We start from the raw sequence: 7,896 nt of genomic DNA, 5'->3' as shown, positions 1-7,896 counted from the left end.
CTATGTTTCTTACAAAGTTATTGTCTATATATGTTTTCAGGTTCTATTGATTACATTGGGGATAAATGGGCATCAAGGGACTATCAAATGATAGTAATCTCCCAACAAGTATTTGATGGATGGGTTTCAATAATGAAACAATATGCCAATGGTGAGTTATTATCTCAAGCAGAAAGACCTGGAAAGAAGGGAAGACAAGCATCAGTGGCTACCTTTCGTTGCTTGATGGGGCAAAAGGATGGAGAGATTAATAGGTTGCAAAACGAAATCAATGAAGGATAAACCTTATTTCTTAGAAATAAGTGTGATAAGGAAGATCTTATAGATATGGAAACAAGGGCAAAGCAGAGTTAAAGCAAGACAGGGTGCTAAAGGAAGACTTGGTCACACTTTTTAATGCATCAATATCAACCGACAATAGTGTCTTGAAAACATGGGAGGAGTTAGTTAATGACTGCAATATCACAAAGGATGTTTACTCAAATTTTGTGGGTGTTTGTATTGATTGGTTGTCAAAAAAACTAGCACATAAGGCTGATCCAGGTCCACTACCCAATGGTGCAAGAGACGTAGTGAATTTCTTTCTTGGAAGAATGGAGAGACCTCAATCTTCTAGCACCTTTCCTTGGTCAATGTATGTTGTTGGGTATGATTTAGAATTCCTTGATCTAATATATAATGTGTACAAAGATCCAATTACCATTGGTGTAGCTATCTTGGATGCTGCACATGGAGTAGAAGGAATGAATTGGGATTTCTCCAAGTTTGAGAGGCTTGTATCCTATTTTGCTAAGGATGACTTGTGAGCCTAAACAATTCATCCTACTGTCTTTTCTTACTTGGAGGCAAATGGCTACTTTGGAGGATGGTCTTCTACACATGAGCATAAAGATCCAGATGCTTGTTTGGTAGCATTGATTTCTTGCTCTTATCCAACAATTTTGCTTTTGGAGCCATTGACACATTTGTGGTAATGAGCATGAGCAAAACTTTTGTCAACCTTGATCGCTATGTCAACAATACAAACAATCCCCTAATATGGGGCAATGCACACATTTAAGTGGGGAGGACTGACAAAGATCTTGATGAAGAGCAACAAGTGGCCAAAGCAATAGTGAGAAGGAAGAAGCAAGCTATCAACAAAACTATGAAGGCATTCAATGACCAGCACGAGGTTTTCCTCGATGTGTTTGCAGGTGGTCTTCCATCAAAGGCTGGACTCTTGAGTTGAAGAAAAACCATCGTGATAGTTTGCAACTTGCAAGAGCAACGTGAAGTTGATGGAATTTGTTCTAGAGAACATGAAAAGGCTAAAAAAAAGTCTCATCCAATAGACACCAAAGAAGATGAACCACAAGTGACTTATCTACCACAGGAAGGTGTAGAGGTACCTAACAAAGATTTCATGGGCCTTATCTTGAAAGAGAAAATGAATGCCACTTCAGGTGTTTAGTACCTTGATTGCACTATAATTTTTTGAATTACGAAATGTTTAAGTATTCTTTTTCCTTGTAATTTTGGGATGATAAAGCCTATGTACTACTTGTTACTATGAAAGGGTTTTCCATATCTCTTTGTCTTCCCCTCCATCCTTCAATTTTTCTCATCTCTCTCACTCTCTCTCTCTCTCTCTCTCTCTCTCTCTCAATCCCTCATTTTTTTCCACATGGTCAAAACATTAGTGAGGTTCACTCTCATAGTGCTCTTTACTCTCCCTAAGCTCTCTCTCTCTCTCTCTCTCTCTCTCTCTCTCAATCCCTCATTTTTTCCCACATGGTCAAAACATTAGTGAGGTTCACTCTCCTAGTGCTCTTTACTCTCCCCTCGCTCTCTCTCTCTCTCTCTCTCTCTCTCTCTCTCTCTCTCCATCCCTCAGTTATGTCCACATGGTGAAAACTTTGGTGAGGATGTCTCTCCTAGTTTTCCCTAAGTGACTAAGTTTTCAAAGCCTCAATGACTACATTTGGTGCTCTCTCTCTCTCTCTCTGTCTTATCCACATGGTCAAAACATGAGTAAGGATGTGCTACTTACTCTCCCTAAGTGAGTGATCCTACTCATCTTTGTGTGTGTGTGTGTGTGTGTGTGTGTGTGTGAATGGCTTCATCACTCTCTCTCTCTCTCTCTCTCTCTCTCTCTCTCTCTCTCTCTCTCTCTATGATGAATCCAAAACAAAGGTTATGCTTGTGAAAACCAACCATAAGGAGAAGCCATGCATTGTGTGCAACAATGAGACACTTGAAGTTGTTGAGAGCTTTAAGAACCTTGGCGCTTGAGGTTCCATCCAATCACAAGTATGAATGTGCTATGCGTCTCTTGGAAGTGGGAAAGAGAGCATCTTATGCATTTGAGAACATGTGTAACGCGGGAAACATCAAGTGTTGGGTTCTCAAGAAGTATCTTTTTGATGCATTGGTGACAACGGTTCTTCTTTATGGAGTTGAAGTGTGGGGCAGGAGCATCTCAAAATTGACTTGGAAAGAGTTTGAGAATGTCCAAAAGCGTTTTCTTACAAACTTTCTCCAAGTTAAGACAAAAACACCATATATGCTCCTACTTCTGGAGTCGGGATCTCTTCCAATTGAGGTTATGGGCATGGAAAGGGTTGTGGAGTACATGATAAAGATGCATCAAAACCCCTCACATCGACTTCCTACAATTGCATGGGAAGCAAGCAAAATAGTTCAAGAGACGCATGTTAAATGCATCCAATATCAGCAACCATTTTCACCTTCTCATGAACATTATTTTTCCATTGGCTATGTATATATTCATGGACTCACATTAAGTTCCAAGTTGTATTTGTTTATTCACTTCATGTACTTTGGGCGTCCGAAGGCCATAACTTTTAAAACCATAGGTATATAAGTGAATGTAGCTCATGTGAAAAGAGAGATATCATTTGAGAGAAACCTAGAGTAGAGAAGGAGAAGAAGGAGGCTATGGAGGTAGAAGCATGGAGCCACATGTACTCTCTTCATGGACCGATTATATGCATGCAATGAAGATGAGTCCTTTTGCCTTTCTCTTGCTTTTCATTAAGTTGTGTATTAGTGTCTTGATGGTGTAGATTAAGAGCTAATTGCTCTCTAATTCTTGATTTTCTATTGTATGCTTGATTCTAGTAGTGTGTGCATGATTAGATTAGTGTATAGATTAAGGATTTGTGCATTCATTCCTCTTATCATAACTCCATGAGTTTGCGTGAACTTGTGATTAGGATGTGACCACGAGGATTAGTAGAGAATGCAACGATTAGCAACTTTGATTAGCATAAGGATTAGTGTGTGTGTGTGTGTATACACCAATCCCCTTCATTAGTTCTCTCTTCTTCCTATTGTAGATAATCTCATGTGATTTCCCCACTCAATTCTATCTCATTTTTCTCACATAATCACCCATGTGTAATGTTTCCATGCCCTAGCCGGGTCGCTACCATCCTTGGATTGATAATTTTGTTGATTCTTTGGAGCTATGCTATGAAAGAGTTAACATTTGGCGCCGTTGTTAGAGATGGTAGCCTAAGCTAGAGGAGAATTTTCTAGTATAATCAAGTGTTTAGGAGTAGATTTAGGTAGAAAACCCTCAATTTCTCACTAATTGATCACAAAGTTTTGACTAATCAAGTGCTTTACATGTGTGTATGTCTAATTTGAGGTTTAGTCATCACTCTTTTGATATGAAATGGTAAAAATTTTAACTAAAATTGAGTGATTTTTTATTGTGTAATTAGGGAATTTTTCCCCTAATTAGGCTCTCTAATTACATGTGCTTTTTGTGCTACAAATAGTTAAATTTTTGATTTGTGATTATTATCTTTATGTGTTTAATTTCATTGAAAATGTACACATGAGATTTTGTGCTAAATTAATTGTAGGTGAAATGCCGTTAAGCGGTTGCTAGTACACACACGTGTGTAGGCATCAATTGGAGTTGGAAATCGATGCGTTGCTCATGAAATGGTGAGTGCACTAACCCACTCTGTTGCTGATTTGATATGCATGTTGAATAAAGTTCAATTACACAAAAGATTAGTGTAAATTTAAGAGCAATTAATATGTCCATGTATAAATAAAGTGTGCACTTTTGAGTGCTAATTATGGCTTAATTGGTGCCAATTAGAATTGTGAAAGGCAATGACTTGTTTGATGATTTTATGACAATGATGGTTCAGATTTTTTAATTGCTAAAATTTCACCGTTATGCCGTCGAAATTGCAGTAGAAATTGTGTGTGTGTACTAATTACCGGATTTATGCTTAATATTGCTAGTTTTGTTACACATAATTGAACTAGTAATTGGTTGCAAATTGATGAGTAATTTATTGCATTGCAAATTCCAAAGCACAATAATCAAGCGTATGTGAAGAAATTTGTCTAATCACATCATTAAATTTGCTAATTTTTGGGTCAAAATTGGGCAAAAAACGGTCAATTTTATATCGATTTGATTGTCAAATGCATTGGAAATTGATTGGAATTGTAATCTTCATGTTTCAAGTATTGAAAATCAAGTAGAACAAGCATTTTTTATGCTAATTTAGTATGGCATTTGTTAATTTTTGGTATTTTTAGCAATTTTAATGCTAATTTAGTGCTTTAAATTGTTCAATTTTTACAAAAAATTTGTTGAAATTGTAAAAATGTGATGTGAACAATTGATGTGAAACAATAAATTCTTGCTAAGTTACTGGTTGTTTTTAGCATTTTTTGGTATTTTTTGGGTAATTTTACCTCGGAATTTTTTTAAACTTTGTTGCATCTGTGTATAATTTCACCCGCCCCACTTCCGTGACCACCGGCCCCTGCTCAACCTCGCGTGCATCCACGTTTGCACTAACCTTGTCCCACACTCGTTGGCCTCGTGCACACACTCTCCAATCAGTCTCCACTCCTTGACCTCGTGTGACCCAACCCCTGCGCGCACAAAAGACTTAAAAAAGAAAAGACAAGAAAGTCAATATACAAACAAATACACACACACACACACACACACACACACACACACACACACACACACACACACACACACACACACACACACACACACACACACACACACACACACACAAGAGAGACCAGAAAAACAAAATCAAAATCAAAATCAAAATTTAAAAAAATCACTTCGTTTTTTCAAAAAATCCATTTTTTAAAATTTTGCTTTTCCTGTCTTATTTGTCTTCATTGCATTGCACGTGCATCAAAGATCCGCACATGCCCCGTTCACACGCATTTAAGCACGAATAGACGCATTTAGAGCCCCGAGAGTCAAATTTCATCCGAAATTGTTTGATTTTGTCGATTTAAACCGTTTTTAGCATATTCGAGCCAGATCACACACACAAACCTTGTATGACACAAATTTTGATTTTGGGTCTACGACTTTCCAGATTACACACTTTAGAGTTGTTTCATGCGCAATATTGCATTTTGGTTCGATTTGACCGTAGAGTCCCACGATTGACCATATTTGACCTCGACCTATGACAGAGATTCGTTTTGGCCTTGATATTGACCAAACTTAGCTAGTTAGAGCTTGTTTACACGCGAGATCTCGATTTGGCTGTTTTTGGCTATTTTTAGCACACAAACGCGAGATTAGAGCTCGATTTGGTTACTAGACCTAAATTTGGCTACGACTTTGACCAAGTGCTTGATTTTAGAGCCAGATTACACACAGAGATCCCGATTACCATTTGGATAGCCATTCATTGCCAAATTACACCTTGCACCTAATACATTGGTTGTAATGGAATTTGCCTATTCAATTTGAGAGTAGCGGAATTTAATGAGAATAATTTCAAGAAATGATTTTGTGAGCATAGCGGGTAGACATAATTGAAGATAGCAACATAATCATAGCAATTAGTTAACTTGGCATAGACAATAATTTTGCAAGAGAGAGAATTTAGAGAACATGACAACAGTTGAGGACCGGATTTATGTGGAGCCGGTCCCCCCTCTAATAGGCATTTGTATTATGATTTCTCCCATAAAGAGAGACTTGTTACAATACATTCTTTGTGTTCCTTGTGACCTAGGTGAAGCAATGAAGATGGAAAGCTTCATGCATCACCATCATAGCATAACCTAAACTTGAAGAAAGCTTTAACTATACCAAGCCTCAGTCCCAAGACCTCAAACACCTTCGAAGGTGGAGAGAGCTAGCAAGGAATGAGGGTAGGGAAGAGGAAGAAGAAACATTTCATACGAGAAAGAGCTAGTTCCTCACTTATCATAACTCTTGAGCTAGCATACATAATAGCATAGTAATGAAGAAGAAGGAGATGACAAGCTCAAGCATTGAAGCATGGCTCTTGGTTGGATTTGCACTCCATAGCCAAGAGTGTTGGTGTAGGCTCTCAACCTCTACTTGCTTGGAGAGGGAGCTCTTGCACTTTGCATAGCACACAATGAGAGTGTTTGTGAGTGTGTGTCGGTGAGTATACCCCCTAAGCACCCCCCTAGCTTGCTTGGGTTGACCCCCCCTTGAAGCTCATGCTTGAAGCTCATTGGACCCCTCCAGGCCTAGCCAATCACAAGCAGGAGCCATTACAAGCAACAGGGGTAGCCTTGGGACAAGTGTCCCCCTTTCCCCTTTGAGAGAGAGGGCTTGATAAATACAAAATCAATTAATTAAATATCCTAAATTATCATTGGACCCCTTGGGTGGCCAACCAATAGGCTTCAGGCACACCATGAGGGCAACATGAGGAGGAACTTGACAAGTGTCGTTGCTGCCTCTTCAAGCTGGGGCTTCCCTTGTGTGTGTATGTGTGTGTATGTGTGTGTATGTGTGTGTGTGTGTGTGTGTGTGTGTTCTCTCTTATCCCCCCCCCTTGTAGGCTCGCCCCCCTCCTTGTAGGGATCTTTTTGACTTTAGGAGCTCAAGCATCTTAGTCATCAAGCATGACAAAGCACTTGGACTAGGGGGTATTCCCACAAGCATCTCAGGCAAGCATGTCAAGGCACCTCAAGCACCTTAATCAAGCGGCAAGTCAAGCACCTCAAGCATGGAGTAAGTCAAGCACCTCAAGCACCTTAATCAAGCACCTCAAGCAGGACAAACACCTCAAGCACGACAAGCAACTCAAGCAGGTCAAGCACCTCGAGCTTGGGCCGGGTTCCCACCTCAAGCTCAGCCCTAGCTTACCTAAGGTCAAAGGACTTTTTCACACATTATTGGAGGTCTTCAATGAAGCTAACCCTAAGGTCTTATGCTCCATTGGTTAGCCTTGCTCTTGATAGACCATCTCCCATTTGGGCCCCTTTACTATTGGCCCCGTGTTGAGATAGATCTATAAGCACATATCTATATCTTAACACTTGTTCCCGTTTATTCTCCCACATTAAGTGATCAATTTAATATGAGAAAATCATTTGGGTTGGTTAGATATTAGATTTTATGACATTACCTCTCTCTTGAAATCATAGTCGTCCTTGACTATGAGGTAGAAGAGATAAAGGCTTAGTCATTAGTCAATCGTACTTAGCGGGTAGAGGATCCCTTTTTTACCCCACGACATCTTTCCAAGATGGATGACTAATCCATTTGGTGCTTGGGAGACATAGCTGCTGCAAGCATGTCTGCTCTTTAGTCCATTTCATTCTCCCAAATTAGAGTGACAAATTCTACTTGGTGTTTGAGAGGTTGCCAGTCACAATAGGTGGAATCGCTTCACAAAATGATTGTGATGAACCTCTCATGTTTCCTTGTCAACGATCTAGCTGAACTAAGGACTTGAGGTAAACACAAAGAAAGTCTATAGCACCCAAAGATAACAACTTGGAAAACAAATGTCGATTTGATTTTAAAAAATAATAATTTTACCTCACTGTTTTGATTCTTTATCTGCAGCCTCCACCTCCTTGCTTAAGACTCTCTATATTCTTCAACTT

General features: G+C 39.2%; 1 pseudogene; it reads left to right on the top strand.

The window, feature by feature from the left end:
• Window positions 1-225: 225 nt before the first annotated feature.
• LOC147436511 (uncharacterized) lies at window positions 226-806 on the top strand (annotated as a pseudogene).
• The last annotated feature ends 7,090 nt before the right edge of the window (window positions 807-7,896 follow it).

Source organism: Adiantum capillus-veneris, chromosome 18 (assembly GCF_014529385.1).
Source record: "Adiantum capillus-veneris isolate H3 chromosome 18, ASM1452938v2, whole genome shotgun sequence".
NCBI classification, from domain to species: Eukaryota; Viridiplantae; Streptophyta; class Polypodiopsida; order Polypodiales; family Pteridaceae; genus Adiantum; species Adiantum capillus-veneris.
This window is presented reverse-complemented; position numbering and strand designations above follow the sequence as displayed.